The 18,373-nt window shown below is 44.1% G+C and overlaps 1 protein-coding gene across 1 annotated transcript in view; it reads right to left on the minus strand.

Moving 5' to 3' along the window:
* Positions 1-16,142, minus strand: part of stxbp6 (syntaxin binding protein 6 (amisyn)) — a 263,495-nt gene extending 247,353 nt beyond the window's left edge. Inside the window, exon 1 of the mRNA XM_078563276.1 lies at positions 15,801-16,142. The gene's annotated coding sequence lies outside the window, so the exon portion shown is untranslated. The remainder of the gene's footprint in view (positions 1-15,800) is intronic.
* Positions 16,143-18,373: the final 2,231 nt, after the last annotated feature.

The raw sequence follows: 18,373 nt of genomic DNA on the forward strand, positions 1-18,373 counted from the left end.
TTACTATTTAAAAAATTTATTTCCATTTTTATTCATCGTTTTATCCCCACCTTTTAGTCTATTTCGAGCTTTTTACCCCACACCGTCCCCTCCCCCCACTCCACCCTCACTAGGGCTGTCACTTGCTCATTCTGCTTTCTACTCAATGTCACCATTAGTACCTTAGCCAGTATCACCACCATCAACACCCCTTCGACCTTTTGTTTATGACATCTTTTGCAATCTCACCTTTGCCTCCACCTATCACTGGCCTTCTATCCAGCTTCACCTGTCCCACTCCCCTTAAAGCTGTATATATTTCACCATATTTTTACTTCTCTTTAGTTCTGAAGAAGAGTCATAGACTCGAAACGTTAACTCTGTCTTTCTCTCTACAGATGTTGTCAGACCTGTGGAGTTTTTCCAGCACTTTTTGTTTTTGTTTCAGATTTCCAGCATCCTTTACTTCAAAATTACAGTCCTTCGGTGTATTCATGTTAAAGGTATCTGCCACATAATTTCTGACTAATGTCAGAACTGTTAAACTACAATTTTTCTTCTCCTGTCTCTCAGGTAAATTAATAAATTTGAAAATCAATTCACCTAAAAATGTCAACAACTTTTTTCCCCCTCATTAACTATTTTGCTCCACAATTATCTGACCCACTATTCATGTTTCAGAGGTTCAACTCATAACCCATTTTTAATTCTCTCCAAATGCCTGTCTGGTGGTAGCCCAGAAATAAGTGAGATTACACTCATCCTATTGCAGGTAAGACACCAAAACTGTTTTTGTATCAAACGCGGGACCCTAATTATGGTTCAGTTCGAAATCCACACTAACTGAATCACCCTGCTTATACCAATTCTCCATGGGCATTTACCTGACCATAAAACATTCTAAATGGACAAGCCTGTTTCCATCGTGTGCAGAATTAGTCCAATTACAGCACAGGAACTACTACTTACTTAGAACAGACTGCCTTTGCTCTGCTATGCATTATACTAACTGGTTTACGTCTGGAATGCATAATTGAGAATTTACTCCACAGTTAATCAAAACACAAATTACTAGGCAGATTTGCCCCGAGCGTGGATTGCCAGTATTGAAACTCTTTCGAGTTATCAACAGTCACAGATTGCAACTCTTTCGAGTACAATCACAGGTCTTGGTTTCCGGGAGTGGGACAGGAACCCACAACCCTCTGATTCAAAGGCGAGGGTGCTATGAACTGAGCCACAGCTGACACCTCTTGCCAGTTTTGAATTAGTACACTGGCTGATAGACTGGAAATTGCAGCTCTTGGGCGGGTTCTTCATGTAAACAAAGCCTCACTCAAAACTAACATTAATGACTCTATCAGCACATCAACGTGCAAGTTTTATCTTTAAACCTCCACTTTAACTTTCAAGCTTTACTGATCAACTTAAATAAATTGACCACTAGCATCAATTGCCTAAGTGATATGAAAATAACATTCCCGTTTTATCTATCATCTGGCAGTTTAGGTTCCTAAATGCCTACATGAGTACCAGAGTTAAAATAGCAAAAGCTTTTAGGTTCTCTTTGTTGACAAGCCAGTCACACAGTGCATGTTGCCTTACCACCACTTAAAAAGTACCGTTGGTCGGTGGGATATCACAAGTCGAGCCCAATGCCTGCCCACTGTGGACAGACAGCAATTTCAGTACGAGCACTGAAAACAACACATGACACCAGATAACCACTTGATATATGGCACTTACGACAGGACCTGCCTCTCTCGGATTGGTCTCTTCAGCCATCAGCAAAAAAAATGTACCGTATGAAGCTACCCCATCCCCCAAGGGATTTGATTTGCTGCATGCCCATCATTTTATGTAGCTGGAAGGATGCAGATGACGATTTACTGCGGACAGACAACAATCTCAAACAAGTAAATACATAAACAAGGCAATTGAGACATAGGGTCCACCCACCCTCACAACATGGCTTTTCAAATCCAAACTGTATTATAATGAGGCGCACACTGTTGGAAAGACTTCCCAACATTACAAAGTTACCAACTTGTTCAAGCAGAAATAGTTTACAGCCAGAGAACAATGATTTCTCATCAATTGGATCCCTCCTTTCTTTTGCCAAAGTTGATACACTGAACTGTGTCTAAAGGGAACCCAGAATACATTGTCCAGGGCCCAAAAAAACAATTTTCTTGATATAAAATGAAAGCATCTGGTGAGTACATGATATCAAAATGCTATGATATTCCTATATGTAAAAGTTTACATGCTCCATAGCTGTATAAAGGATTTAAATTCACACTGAATCAGCAAAGCCACTTGGATACTCAACTTTCCAGTAACTAATATAAAGACAAAAAATACAGTACGAACTTGAGTGTTTTGTTGAATTGCTGCCAGCTGTCTCCAACAGGATCTGAATGACCTTATCAAATCAAGGATGTTTACAGTAACCTAGTACACCCATGCTGGTTGATAGGATTTATTGCTGTCTTGTTCACTGAACGGGTTTAAAACAAAAGATTTTCAAAGCAGTGTTCAGTCTGTTCATGTGTTGAATGATCAACAGATGACTAACATTTAAATGGCACGGTATGGAACAAAAGCTAAGTGTGTGTAAATTAGGAGCCTGTTCATATAACACAAAGCTACAGCAGTACTGATAGTGAAGTAAGTTAGCAATATTAAAATGCTAAATTATATATTTTTTAAAATGCCAATACCTTCTGAGGTAAGGCCGTTTTCCTCCTTCACTGTTGATACGTTAAAACCAAGACTTACATTTGGAAGACAGGAGTCAAAATAAGGCTTGAATTTAATAAGGGTCTTAAGAGGTGGGTGGCTGAGGTAGTAGATGCGCTGGTGTTAATTTTCCAAAATTCACTAGATTCTGGAAAGGTTCCATCAGACTGGAAAGTAGCAAATATAACCCCTCCGTTCAAGAAGGGAGGGAAGAAGAAAACAGGAAGCTATAGGCCAGTTAGCTTGATGTCTGTCATGGGGAGGGTGTTAGAATCGATCATTAAGCAGGTTATAGCTGGGCACTTAGAAAATCTCAAGGTAATTGGGAACAGTCAGCATAGTTTTGTGAAAGGGAAATCATGTTTAACCAATTTATTGGATTTTTTTTGAAGAAGTAACATGCACTGTGGATAAAGGGAAGCCTGTAGACGAACTGTACTTGGATTTCCAGAAGGCATTTGATAAGGTGCCACATCAAAACTTATTGCAGAAAATAAAAGCTCATTGTGTAGGGAGTAACATATTAGCATGGATAGAAGATTGGCTAGATGACAGAAAAAGAGAGCATGCATAAATGGGTCTTTTTTTGAATGGCAGGAAGTGACGAGTGGAGTCCCATAGGGGTCTGGACTGGGACCCCAACTTTTTACAATTTACATCAATGACTTAGATGGCAGGAGTGAAGGCATGGTAGATAAATTTGTAGATGACACAAAGATTGGTAGGGAAGTATATTGTGAAGAAGATATAAGGAGGTTACAGACAGATAGGTTGAGTGAGTGAGCAAAGATCTGGCAAATGGGAGTATAATGTGCGAAAATGTGAAGCTGTTCATTTCACCAGGAAGAATAAAAAAGTAGAGTATTGCTTAAACAGAGAACAACTGCAGAATTCCGAGGTACAGAGGGATCAGGTGTTCTCGTACGTGAGTCTTGAAAAATTAGTATGCAAATACAAAGTAAGAAGGCTAATGGAATGCTATCCTTTATGATGTGGCAGGTGATGTGTGCCATGCGGACCAACTCCAAGGGAAACTTGGTTGCGTTATCATAACGGTTTTGCAATTTGTATTTTTTACAAGATGCGTGCACTGAATTCAGAAGTAATGAGTCCACCAAGACCTTTAGAGATTTTAAAAATTAAAAATATTTATTAACAAAAGATTTCAAGCACATACATAGGACTACAATTACTACTATAACTCCTCCTAAAATTCCTAATTAATCAGACTCCGAGTTACACACCCCCTTTTAGGCAACAGTCCAAGATAGGTTTTAGATTTAAAAGAAAACCAGCAAGTTAACACAGTAGCCACTTGACAGTGGAATCCCAAATGGCTCTCCCCAACTTCAGTTACTTTACATAGCAGACTTATGCACAAATGGCTGGAGGCTTCTTGAAGGCTATTTCACACACTCCTGTTAGGTCTTACACAGCCTTCACCACACATTGCCTTTCATTCTCCTGTATATATGTTTCTCTCTCTTTAATATGCAAGTTCTATTGTTCCATGTGCCTTTGAAACTGTATCATTCTCATAATATAAAAACTTTTATGTTGCCAATATGCCAATATTGTTAGTAACCTTTGGGGAAAATAAACGCACTTCTTAGTCTTGCTTATCTGGCTAGCTATAAACAGACTAACATCCCTTTGATATCCAAACAATCCCTTCATTTATTTAAAACAATGCAAATTCCCTTCACACCTTACATGCTAAAGCAACATCCATGTTTACTCATTACCATTTCAAGTACATTTCTACACCTAGCTTCTTTTGATAATTCCAAACCTGCCGTCTACCTGACTTCAAATGTAATTAAATCACACAGACAGACCCATCTATACTCACACTCATAAACCTACTTTGCAATAAACTAAGAAAATTATTATACTTCTGTAACAATTACAAGAGGAATTGAACATAAAAGTAAGGATGTTGTGCTTCAGTTATACAGGGCATTGGTGAGACCATATCTCGAATACTGTCTGCAGTTCTGATCTCCTTATTTAAGGAAGGATATAAATGTATTGGAAGCGGTTCAGGGGAAGTTTACTCAATTGATACCTGGAATGAGTGGTTAGTCTTATGAGGAAAGGACAGACAGGCTGGGCATGTTTCCACTGAAGTTTAGGAGAGTGAGAGGTGACATGACTGAAGTACATAAGATCCTGAATGGTCTTGACAAGGTGGACGTGGACAGGATGCTTCCTCTTGTGGGTGAGTCCAGAACTAGGAGGCACTTTTTAAAATTAGGGGTCACTCTTTTAGGACAGAAATGAGGGGGAATTTTTTTCTCAGAGGATTGTGCGACTTTAGAACACTCTGCCTCAGAAGGCGGTGGGAGCAGCGTCACTGAATATTTTTAAGGCAGAGGTAGATAGATTTTTGTTAGGCAAGGAAATCAAAGGTTGTCAAGGGTAGATAGAAATGTGGAATTTGAAACACAAGCAGATCAGCCATGATCTTATTGAATGGTGGAGCAGGCTCAGGGGGCCAAATGGCCTACTGCTGCTCCTATTTATGTTCTTATTTAAGGATCTAACAGTATGTTCCAGTTTTCATCTTCGTACAGTGAGGTTCTGCAGTAAGGCTAACTATCTCCAGGTTTACTACTTACATAAATGCCTCAAACTCCTTAATGTTGCTTCTTATTTCAAATCAGATTAGAGATTTATCAAAGCAGGCTTCATGCCATCTTACCATAATTGTTAATATACAGTGTGGATCATCACTGACCAACATTCACGCTTAGGGAAAGACATAGGGCAGCTGATTGGAGTTGTACTTACTTGTAAAAGCTTAGAATACATACAACCACATATTACATAGAACTCACAGCACAACAGGAACATTCAGTTCAATGAGTTGAAGAAAATAACTTAATAAACCATTTTGGGCATTGAGTTTGAACTGCAAAGTCAGCAATATGAAGAAATATACAGTCCAATCATCCATAAGAGAGGCATAATTGCACCTGGTTTTTACATCAGAGGCACGGAATGGCAACAACACCCATTATTGAGGCCTGTGAACCACTGAATCCTAGCAACACAGGATGGGACTGATTGGACAAAATGGGACACTAACTTTTACTCATGCCCCGATTAGCAAGAACCATATTAAGTGGACGTTGTGACAGTTCCAGCACTGCAGCTGAAGAAAGCCTGACAAAGCTCAGCCTGCAGTCGGGCATCCAACCAGAAAAATCAAGAGTCACATGAAAGCTGATCTCTGCCGACGTGGCATTGATTTCTTGATTCACAGGTTAAAAGTATTTGCTGGATGCTATCTTTATGTTTGTGTAAACTATTTTAATGCCGTGTGCAATGTTAAATCATCATATTAAACAGAGTAGTGAGACTTGCATTGAGTGTTTACTGTCTAGATCCACAAATCACTGGAATATCCAGGTCCTGAAAGCATTTACTTCTGTGGTGTTTAAACTGGTGTACAAGCCTCCTCTCACCTTACTTTACCTAACCAGCCACATTCTGCTACTCATCGCTCATGCACTTATCGACCTTTCCCTTAAAATTCGTACTATTTGCCTCCACCACTCCATGCAGTAGCAAGTTCCACATTCTAATTACTCTGCATAAAGAGGTTTCTCCTCATATATGTATGAAAAAACATTCCAAGATGCTTCAGAAAATTAATAATGAACACAACCAGTCAGCTGAATAAATAGATTTCAAAGGTAGGTGGGAGAAAGCAAAGCGGATCAGAATTCAAGAGAGTAGGACTGAGAAGCCAATTGGCGATGGAGCTGGGGCTACTCGGGCGGGGAGGCATGTGGGGTCCACGTGATCAGAGCTGATGTGGAAGGCTGTAAGAGGTCATTGATTGAATTTGTAGATGCTAGAGAATACTGAAATCAATTTACTGGGGGGCAAGAAACCAATATTGGTCAACAAAGATTGGGCTGATGTGAAAGGGTGGGGCCACATGTGGGTGACAGAATTTTCAATGAGTTGGGATTTATAGTGGTGGAGCCTGGTGGTGATTGGGAGCGGGGGGGGGGGGGGGGGGGGGTTGTCAGCAAGAAGAAGATGTGAAAAGTTAGGCAGGAGATGACATGCATGATTAAGCCAGAGCTGTGATGCAGCAGAAATAGATGTAATGCTGCAGAGGTCGAAATGGTGGTGGGAAAAATTAGGGGTTTGAAGCTAATTACCAAATTGATCAGGAAGCATGCTCGCACAGCTTCTGGCACTCAGAGAAGACAGAGAGGAATATAGTATTGATGGCATGGGATTTTTTTTGCCAGGACCAAGAAAGATAGACTTGAAGTTTTTTCCCAATGTTCAATTAGAGAATTTCTGACAGTACAGTGGTAGTAATGGAGTACAGGGAAGTGGTGGACAAAGAGAAGTTCTGCATAGATTTAGGAAAACTGACCAAATGCCAAAGATCATGTCACTGAAAGAAAACAAGTAAATGAGGAAAATACAATCCTTTCTAAACAGAATGGAAGAGAACTACTAGGCTGAATCTTGTAAAACAAATTCACTGGAGTGACTCAGATATGTAGTGACTTAATCACTGCTGATTGTGAGACCTTGCTGTGTGCAAATTGGCCACTACATTTCCTACGCTACAGCAGTGACTACAACTTTAAAATGCTTCGCTGGCTGTCACTTACTTCAGGACATCCTGAGGTCTTGTATGGTACCACATAAATGCAAGTTCTTCCTTCTCTATTCGCTTTCCAGGTATGCGACAATATTTTAATTTACATATTAGGCAAGATTAGAACACTTGTGAAGATAAAAGGATACCAAGCTCACCTCCAAGAATAGTCTGAGACACAGAAGCCAAAATAAAGAGCGTAAACAATAAAGAAATTCAACCACTTAGTAGTCCCTAGCTCCACTTGACAAAAATAATCTAACTCAGCATGGGGAATTGGGGGACTTCTTGGTCTATATTCCTAAACTCAATTGAACTTCTTTTGAAAGAACACTGCCTTCATTGAACAGCAGTGCTAGTTTGAAGTATTTGGTTTTCCTTCCAATTTTGAAAACACAGAAATTGATATAGGATTCCGACTCCATGACACGACTCAGATATTATGATAGGAGAAAATCAATTACTTTAATGATCTGTCATTTCTAAGGAGATGGATTTGAATATGTGAAGCTGCAAGTGACCCACTCCAACTTAAGACTTTTCAGACTAGATATGTAACGGTTCCATCATTGTCAACAGTTAGCCTCTCACTCAAATCGATCCCTTTTTCCCTCCTCACCCGACACCTGTGAGTTGCACACACGTCAGCATAAAAACTTACAGACTCAAAAACAATCAGAACAAGTACTATTTAGTTCCATGACAGCATGCCAATTTGTCAAATGATCTTCAAGATCTTTTTCGTTTGAAGTAACTAGCAATTCGATAATTAGGTCAATCACCAAATTTTGGCAATTAAATGATTTCCAATCAGATAATTGTCAAATGATTCAGGCAACTGTCTAGCTCCTTACTTCAAATACATGGTTATCAGGCCACTTTAGGGAGGAAAAAAACAATAAAGCCTGAGCCCATTTATACCAGTTTCTTTCAAGCAACCTGGTAAAGGGTTTCAGCTAACAGAAGCAGCATGCAGTGTTGGTGTGGATCCTAGACATATAAGAGAAGGTACTTACTAGTTGTAGTCTTAAGCAGTATGGAGTTGTGCATTAGCAGTTTGTGACTTTGCTGTGCATGCCTTCATGAAAAATTAAAGCAGAGTGCCCTAACTTGCCATGCGGCTTAAGAGAATCACCAATTAAAACTACTGCTTTTTAATATTTAGAATATTAATTTCCTGCTCCAGTCATTTTCCTCATCCCACCCCCCCCATCAATTGCCGGGATACCCAATTACCGAGCACCGGTTTGATAATGCATTTTCATATAACAGGTTCAGAAATGTAAATACAGCTCCATTGCATAAATAGTTTGACTATTCCTCAAATACTTGCACTAATGCATTTTGTATTTTGTAAACTCGACATACAGTAAAAAGCCTGAGCATCACTCACATTAATTGAACCACAGGTGATGAATAAACAGCCATGGTTGCATATTTAAGCATTTTAGATGATCAAAGATAATTTATGCTAAACAGATCACTTCAACCATAAGCATATTGTGTATTCAATCAGCAATTCTGATGGGATTTGAATAACAAGAAGCAGACAGATGCAACACACAGTAAAATAAGCAATATCAGTAGAATTAAGGAAAGTTAATCCTCCCTGTTCCCAAATCTAATCCCCCTCCCCTCAAAAAATACAACATTTATAAGCATTTTAAATTCAACATTAAGACAATTAGGTCAATACATTTATTTAGTAAATCAGAAAGAAACAAAATGCCAGTTTGTCACAAAAATATTCCCATCCAAACTAAACCTTTCCTAATCAGAGGCAGGACAGTAGCTGTGAGCAGTGGCCACTCTGCCCAGACCAGAGTACCGCATTGGGCATCAGCTACATATTTAGAAACATATTCTCACCTCATGCTTCAGCAAGACTTAAACCCTTCACCTTTTGGCTCAAAACCCACTAAGCCCAAGGCTCACACTGTTCAACCCAGTATTAACGCCAAAAAAAAATCAATTTCTTGGAGGTAATCTCAATAGTATTTTAAAAGAGTAGATAGATAATTGTGAGTAAGCACATTCAGAAATACTCATCAATACAAATTCACATAAAACAAACAAAAACATGGTGCATTTTACAGAATCCTTTTAACATACATCTCATGCAAACCGTACAAAGCAAAAACAATGAGTTTTTATAAAGGCCATGGCGAAGGGAGAGAAAACATTTCCAAGACCAAAGAAAATTCCCATTCTTTGGATCATTTAAAGGTCTAATTACTTTAAAGCATACTCAAAATAAAATCCATGGAACTCTAGAGATGGATGCCTATCCAGGCCTTTGCTTACTTCTCAGACAGCCTTCTCCTATCAGTACAGTGTTACAACCTCTATTTGAGAGACAGATAGCACCATGGCAAAAGAGTGGAAGTTCTCAACAATTCAACTGATTGTCGCCTGGAGGTGGCTCAACAGCACATCCTCTGGGAAACCTTAGAAACACTGACAGCAACTTCCGGATCTCTGCATTATTCTGGGGACTCTTGCAGTGGAGTAGTAGATGGTGAATGCTGAGATTCATCATTGTTACCACTGCAAAATCCAGAACTTTGCCAATACGATCGATGGCAACCACAGAACAGAACTGCAGTAAACAAACACCAGAGACCAGTAAAAATTCCACCATATCGTACAAAAGGAATGAACAGAGTTATGCAGCAACTATAATCCAGTGGCTTTCATTACAGTAAAGAATCATTCTATAGTACCTGACAGGCAAGAACCCTGCTTTCCACCTTTACGGAAAAATTAGAAGAATTGAAGAATGTTATCTCCAAAAATGCAGCTGTAATCCCACAATCCAATATAATGAAAATTAAATTTGACTTGGCGGAAAAAAGGAAATTGGAGTCACCATAAGCCAGTGGCATTTTAAATGGGCCTCACTAAGTTTCAAAACTCCCATTAGAAATACAGAACTGCCACATTTGACTCTCCCCTAAAAGGTTAAAATAAATGAAAATAGAAGAACCTTGAAATAATCCTGATTGGTATGGTCCAATCATAAATATCACATATCTTGTAGTCCACTGGGTAGGTTCTACTGTACTATAAAATCCTGAAGTAGGTGATCTCTCAAAATTTCCTCTTGTTACTCACTCTTCACACCTACCTGTTGATTTGGAATAAAACCAACTTTATCGAAATAGGCTAAATCATATGCAATTTTGATGATCAAATGCAAGCTTAATTTTTATTAATGCTTTGCGCACATTAACTGTACTAATGGTGCAGGTAAAATTGCACAGTAGTTATGTCACTCAACTAGTAATCCAGAGGCCTGGATTAATAATATCAGAGATGCGAGTTCAAATCCCATCATGGCAGTCCAGGAATTTAAATTCAGTTAATTAAATAAATCAGGAATAAGGGGCTAGTATCTGTAATGGTGACCATTAATCCAACAGATTGTCATAAAAAAACCATCTGGTTTTGAAGAATAGTCATACGGACTCAAAACGTTAACTCTGTCTTTCTCTCCACAGATGCTGTCAGACCTGCTGAGTTTTTCCAGCACTTTTTGTTTCAGATTTCCAGCATCCGCAGTATTTTGCCTTTATATGGTTCACTAATGTCCTTTAGGGAAGGAAATCTGCAGTCCTTACCTGGTCTGGCCTACATGTGACTCCAGACCACAATGTGGTTGACTCTTAAATACCCTCTGAACAAGAGCAATTAGAGATGGGCGATAAGTTCTGGCCTTAGCAGCAACGTCCACATCCCATGAACAAATAAACATAGACACTAAATACAAAGAACAAACAGCAAAGTGTAATCTAAAGCTATCCAGAGTCTGACTGAAGCTGCTTGCTTCAAGATTTAGAAAGGAAATAAAGCAATCCTGAGGGTGTTATATTTAATTGTCTGTAGTTTATCCTATTGAACTTCAATTACTAAATATTATTCATGTGAGATAATTTTTTATGCTAACAATTTGATTAAGGGGAAAAATAACCATAACTCTCTTATCTTCTAAATGCACACAACACTAAGCATTCAGAGACACAAAAATTCTGAACATACACCAACAACTGTTTTCCAAATAATAGATGAAAATAAACAAAGTTAAATATAAGTTTGTTTTTCCACACAGTGTTAGTTATATTCATGAAGTTTATCTTGAAACAGCTGTATGCTTTTGAAATCAACCACTTGCATTCTTGTTTTCCACATATTATAGCTACCTTGACAAACTATTCCACAATTTTCTTTTAAGTTAAATAGGGCTTAATCTGACATTACATAGTGAAGAAAATCAGAAGGAATCTCCATACACCAGGAGTTTAAACTGCTCCTAGAGTAATTTTAGATAGCCTTGTAAGTAATTCGATACACTTGCAAAATGGAAAATTTTTAATGAATCTGTTATTGCTGTTGAAATAAACTTCAAATATATATTTGGACACATCCAGTTATGACTAAAAGGGTACTGGAAAAAAATCATCTTGGATAATATCAGTTTGTTTAATTGAAAAAAGACAAGAGATGATAATCATTAGCACTGCACCAGATTGGAAGAAAAGGCTTTTTTGATCAAATTAATTTCAAGTTTTCATAATTATCTCTCTCCCTTAACAAAAATTGCAGCCTACTCCATGGGTCTTCTTCAAGTGGCTATCCCAAGCCCATAAAGACATTTGTTCAAGCCCACAACTATTCCATACATGTTGGATAAAAAAAGCTGAGCACAGTTCCAATATTAATGCTTGCATCACAATATTATCCTACCTTAGTACTGTTATATGCCTAGGATCAAACTGCACAACAGTACCACTGGCATTTGCCACACAGGAGACAATACTGGACAGATAAAGAAATTATTGCACGCTATGCCCATTAAGACCGTTTCCACATCGGAAATACATGTGCAATTTTTAACTGCATAAACCAGCTAAACAGAGGCAAATTGACCAATCTGGTACGGTTTGTCGGTCCAGTACTTTGAAAGACTGCACTGAATGTATAGGAATACAAGGCTTCACACTTTACTGAAATGTCCATTTGTCTTATAGACAAGATGCTACAGTCACTGAGCAACTACTTTCTAAATCACTGGCACAGTTCGATACTAACGCCAAATTAAATTGCTAATTAAAATGTGCACTTCTAGCAAAAGATCAAGTATTCAACTCAAAAGCCATCCCTCCATTAGAAACAATAATTAATCACAATAAGAGACCTGTGTAAGGGAAGCTGGGTTTCTGATAAGCTGCATAAGGAACCTATGCAAAAAAAGAGAGGTTTTACATCTCACCAGCCCCAGAGTATATGTCAAAATTAAAAAGTTTATAAGGCACTAACGAAAGTATAAATTAGGTTGATTCAAACAATACTGCCAGCCTTGCAACTTCCAGTCTATTTAAGGCAAGCGCATTTCACTACCAACTTCTATTAAAATCAATTTAACATCCTTTTTACTGTTCAATTTATTTCAGCCTTTAATAAGCAGCTCAGCTCTCAGTGGACACATCGACTCCTCTCACCTGCTGGGATCAGGAACGCTCCTCGCTCAGAACAGAAAACACGCAGCCGAGCCGAGGCTGTCGAGTTGCTACCGCAATTTTGAATGAATAATTATGTCAGTGTAAAACTCAAAACTATATTATACCGAAACCTGCAATAGATGGACATGATCGCGTGTAAGTGGTGATAGATAGTTAATGCTCTCCGAACTTGTTTGGCTTCACTGGAGAACAAACTGGAAAGATCGGTTTTCATGATTAAGGCGGCCAGAGGTGTTCTCCCGAGTTTTTGGTTTGAACTCGGAGCTGAGGTAGTAATGAAGGCTGAGAGTAACTAAGGCTGTGAGTAATAAAGGCTGAGAGTAACTAAGGCTGCTCGGGAAAGTTGAGAGTTTGGTGTTGACCCTGTGTTTTGCAGAGTAGGAATCCCTCAGCATCCGGCTCTCCTCGGGCTAAAACACCGAGAGCCCATGAACTGGAGAGAAGAGCAGGAGAAAAACAACCTTAAATAAAAGGGATGGGGGGGGGGGGGGGGGGGAGGAGAGAGAGAGAGAGAGAGAGAGAAACACAAACAGGAAAAACCCCACCCGGCTGAACACACTTGTCCCACCCAAGGCGAACTTCAATGGGAAAGTCATTCCTGCAACAGGCGCTGGGCAGAGGGTCACCGCGCCCAGCCTCCCCCCTCACTCAACCCCGGACCACCCCCCCCCCCCCCTCACTCAACCCCGGACACTCCCCCCCCTCACTCAACCCCCGGACACATCCCCCCCTCACTCAACCCCCGGACACATCCCCCCCTCACTCAACCCCAGACACATCCCCCCCTCACTCAACCCCAGACACATCCCCCCCCTCACTCAACCCCGGACACTCCCCCCCCCACTCAACCCCCGGACACATCCCCCCTCACTCAACCCCCGGACACATCCCCCCCCACTCAACCCCGGACACTCCCCCCCCCACTCAACCCCCGGACACATCCCCCCTCACTCAACCCCCGGACACATCCCCCCTCACTCAACCCCCGGACACATCCCCCCTCACTCAACCCCCGGACACATCCCCCCTCACTCAACCCCCGGACACATCCCCCCCCCTCACTCAACCCCCGGACACATCCCCCCCCCTCACTCAACCCCCGGACACTCCCCCCCCCTCACTCAACCCCCGGACACTCCCCCCCCTCACTCAACCCCCGGACACTCCCCCCCCTCACTCAACCCCGGACACTCCCCCCCCTCACTCAACCCCCGGACACATCCCCCCCTCACTCAACCCCGGACACTCCCCCCCTCACTCAACCCCCGGACACTCCCCCCCCCCCCCCCCTCTCACTCAACCCCCGGACACATCCCCCCCCTCACTCAACCCCAGACACATCCCCCCCTCACTCAGCCCCGGACACTCCCCCCCCCCCCCTCACTCAACCCCGGACACTCCCCCCCCCTCACTCAACCCCGGACACTCCCCCCCCCTCACTCAGCCCCGGACACTCCCCCCCCTCACTCAACCCCCGGACACTCCCCCCCCCCCCCCCCCCTCCCTCACTCAACCCCGGACACATCCCCCCCTCTCACTCAACCCCGGACACTCCCCCCCCCTCACTCAACCCCGGACACTCCCCCCCCTCACTCAACCCCGGACACTCCCCCCCCCTCACTCAACCCCGGACACTCCCCCCCTCTCACTCAACCCCCGGACACATCCCCCCCCTCACTCAACCCCAGACACATCCCCCCCTCACTCAGCCCCGGACACTCCCCCCCCCCTCACTCAACCCCGGACACTCCCCCCCCCTCACTCAGCCCCGGACACTCCCCCCCCCTCACTCAGCCCCGGACACTCCCCCCCCCTCACTCAACCCCGGACACTCCCCCCCCCTCACTCAACCCCGGACACTCCCCCCCCCCTCACTCAACCCCGGACACTCCCCCCCCTCACTCAACCCCGGACACTCCCCCCCCCTCACTCAACCCCGGACACTCCCCCCCCCCTCACTCAGCCCCGGACACTCCCCCCCCTCACTCAACCCCGGACACTCCCCCCCCCTCACTCAGCCCCGGACACTCCCCCCCCTCACTCAACCCCAGACACATCCCCCCCTCACTCAGCCCCGGACACTCCCCCCCCCCTCACTCAACCCCGGACACTCCCCCCCCCTCACTCAGCCCCGGACACTCCCCCCCCCTCACTCAACCCCCGGACACTCCCCCCCCCCTCACTCAACCCCGGACACTCCCCCCCCCCCCCCCCCCCCCTCACTCAACCCCGGACACTCCCCCCCCCTCACTCAGCCCCGGACACTCCCCCCCCTCACTCAACCCCGGACACTCCCCCCCCTCACTCAACCCCGGACACTCCCCCCCCTCACTCAACCCCGGACACTCCCCCCCCCCCCTCACAACCCCGGACACTCCCCCCCCCCCCCCCCCTCACTCAACCCCGGACACTCCCCCCCCCTCACTCAGCCCCGGACACTCCCCCCCCCTCACTCAACCCCGGACACTCCCCCCCCCCCCTCACAACCCCGGACACATCCCCCCCCCCCTCACAACCCCGGACACATCCCCCCCTCACTCAACCCCGGACACTCCCCCCCCCTCACTCAACCCCCGGACACTCCCCCCCTCACTCAACCCCCGGACACTCCCCCCCCCTCACTCAACCCCGGACACTCCCCCCCCCTCACTCAACCCCGGACACTCCCCCCCCCTCACTCAACCCCGGACACTCCCCCCCCCTCACTCAACCCCGGACATCCCCCCCCTCACTCAACCCCGGACACTTTACACTTTCAGGACGGTTCCCTCCAGTCGCTGCTGCTGTTGAAAGGCTGAGGGAGCCGGGAATGTCTGAGGAACATCAACCTCACAGCACCAACCCCCCCCCCCCCCCCCCTCCCGCCAGGACACCGGCTGCAGGTGGGAGAGAGACAGAGACACACCTGCCCGGGATCTTCAACTTACCCCCTCTTTACAACAAGGATAAAGTTTCTCCGTCTTGCCGAGGCGGTGAAGTGTCCGGTCCGGTCCGGGCCGGGTCGGCTCCCCCCTCGCCCCCTCTCCCTCTCCCCCTCACACACGGTGCACGATCCTCACAACATCACCAACTCCTCACAATTTATCCGAGGTGCTCCCCGCATCCAAGTGGGAGCTTCAGTCACACGCGGCTTCCTTCAGGTGGGGGGGGGGGCCCGTGTCTGTCCAGGAGGCTGGGCGGCTTCGAGCTGTCACCGGCTCCGAGCGCCTCCCCTTCCCGCCTCTCATTCCCCCCGCAATCTCTCGCCTCTCGCGCCGTCCGTTGGTCAGCCCGCCCCCTCCTCACTGCGCAAGCGCCCCGCCGCCAGGGCCCACGTGTGTCCCTCCCCAATCACCCGCCGCCGCTCATTGGTCCCTTCCGCCATGCCGCCTTTTTTTTTGGCCACCCCTGACGTCGCTGATTGGCCGACTCTACCAGGCGTGGCTGATTGATTCCTTTTGCCAGACCCGATTGGCCTCCTCCGCCCCCGCCGCTGCTGACTGGTCTTCCCCCCCCCCCCCCCAATCCCTCCCCGTCATAGCCGCCGTTGATTGGTCCCCTCCGTCCCCGCAGCCGCTGCTGATTGGCCGGTCAGCCCTCCGGAAATCCGCGCTGTCAATCAAACCTCACCTCTTCCCCGCCACTCCCCCTCCCTGTGAGGTCTGATTCAACTATATCAGAATGTTCGCTCCATTCCCCTTAATGTAGTTCAAGGAGTAAAGTTACCTTTTAAAAAAATACAACAGTTTGCAATTGTTTGCTAAATTAAAAAGTTGCAAACGCCTGATGAACACCCGCAGACCAAATTTGAGCATTCATCTTAATCCAGAGGGGGATCGTTTCATGCCAGGAGCAACCAGCTGGTCTTTTATGCCACTCAGACAAAAGTAAAATGCTGAGGATGCTGGAATTATGAAACAAAAACGAAAAATGCTGGAAAAACTCAGCGGGTCTGACAGCATCTGTGGAGAGAGAAACAGAGTTAACGTTTCCAGTCCGTATGACTCTTCTTCAGAGCTAAAGAGAAGTAAAAATGTGATGAAATTTAACTGCAGTACCTCCAGCAGAGAAACTTTGGGCACTTAATCAAACTAAGGGCATCCTCAGGTACTAGGAAGAGCATTGTAATGAATTGGTAACTGAACCAACAGGCTGCAAATGAGACACATCGACATAAATGTGCTGCAGAAGGCTGACTGAACCAGCACTTGGTCAATGGGAAGAAATTGGGTCCTCACTTAATTATTAAGCAAACAGTTTGGTATTGAGATTCAGACGATATCCAAGTCTATTAGCCTTTTTAAGTGGTGATCATTGAAGAGCAGGATGTTCTTCTCGTGTTCTGCTCAACATTTATCCATCAACTAACACCACCAAAGAGCAAGAACTGGTCCTTTATGCCGCTTAGATAAAAGCAAAAAACTGCGGATGCTGGAAACTTGAAACAAAAACAGAAAATGCTGGAAAAACTCAGCAGGTCTAACAGCATCTGCGGAGAGAAAGACAGAGTTAATGTTTCGAATCCGTATGACTTCTTCAGAGCTAAAGAGAAGTAAAAATATGATGAAATTTATACTATTTAAGGGGATTGGAGCAGGTGAAGCTGGATAGAAGGCCAACGATAGGTGGGGGCAAAGGAGAGATTAGCAAAGGTGTCATGACCAAAAGGACAAAGGGGTGTTAATGGTAGTGGTAGTTTTGACCTTAATGCCATGATCAGCACCTTTGGTCTATCATTGGCCTTCTATTCAGCTTCTCCTGCTCCACCTTCCTTAAACAGTATGAATTTCATCACATTTTTACTTCTCTTTAGTTCTGAAGAAGAGTCAGATGGACTTGAAACGTTAACTCTGTCTTTCTCTCCACAGATGCTATTAGGCCTGCTGAGTTTTTCCAGCATTTTCTGTTTTTGTTGTCCTTTTTGCCAGCATCAGCACCTTTAGCCTTCACCACTACCATTGACACTCCCTTTGTATTATGTCCATGACATTTTGGTCAATTTCTCCTTGGCTCCCACCTATTGCTGACCTTCTATCCTGCTTTCCTGCTCCGCCCCCCCCTTAAACAATATAAACTCCATCACGTTTCTACTTTTTAGCTCTAAAGAAGTCATACAGACTCGAAATGTTAACTCTGTTTCTCTCTCCACCGATGCCGTGAAGCCTGCTGAGTTTTTCCAGCATTTTCTATTTTCATTTGGTAATTTATCTCGCTGCCTTTTGTGGGACCTTGCTGTGAATCTATTAGGTTCTGCGTGTCCCTATGTTACAACAGTGATTACAATTCAACATTAATTCATTAGCTTTTTAAGCACCATGAGATGAGGTCATGAATGGCTATATAAATTCAAGTTCTGTTTTTCAAACTGCATTTCTAAAAGCCTTTCTGGTGAGAAGAAGATGACCAGAGTCCTGACAAACAGTGCCAGAAACCAACAATCCTCCTTGGAACTGCTTTTTTCAGATGGGTGAATGTATATTTTCTTTGAAACACACAAACAACAGATTGCATTTATACATTG

Source organism: Cetorhinus maximus, chromosome 18 (genome assembly GCF_964194155.1).
Source record: "Cetorhinus maximus chromosome 18, sCetMax3.hap1.1, whole genome shotgun sequence".
Lineage (NCBI taxonomy): Eukaryota > Metazoa > Chordata > Chondrichthyes > Lamniformes > Cetorhinidae > Cetorhinus > Cetorhinus maximus.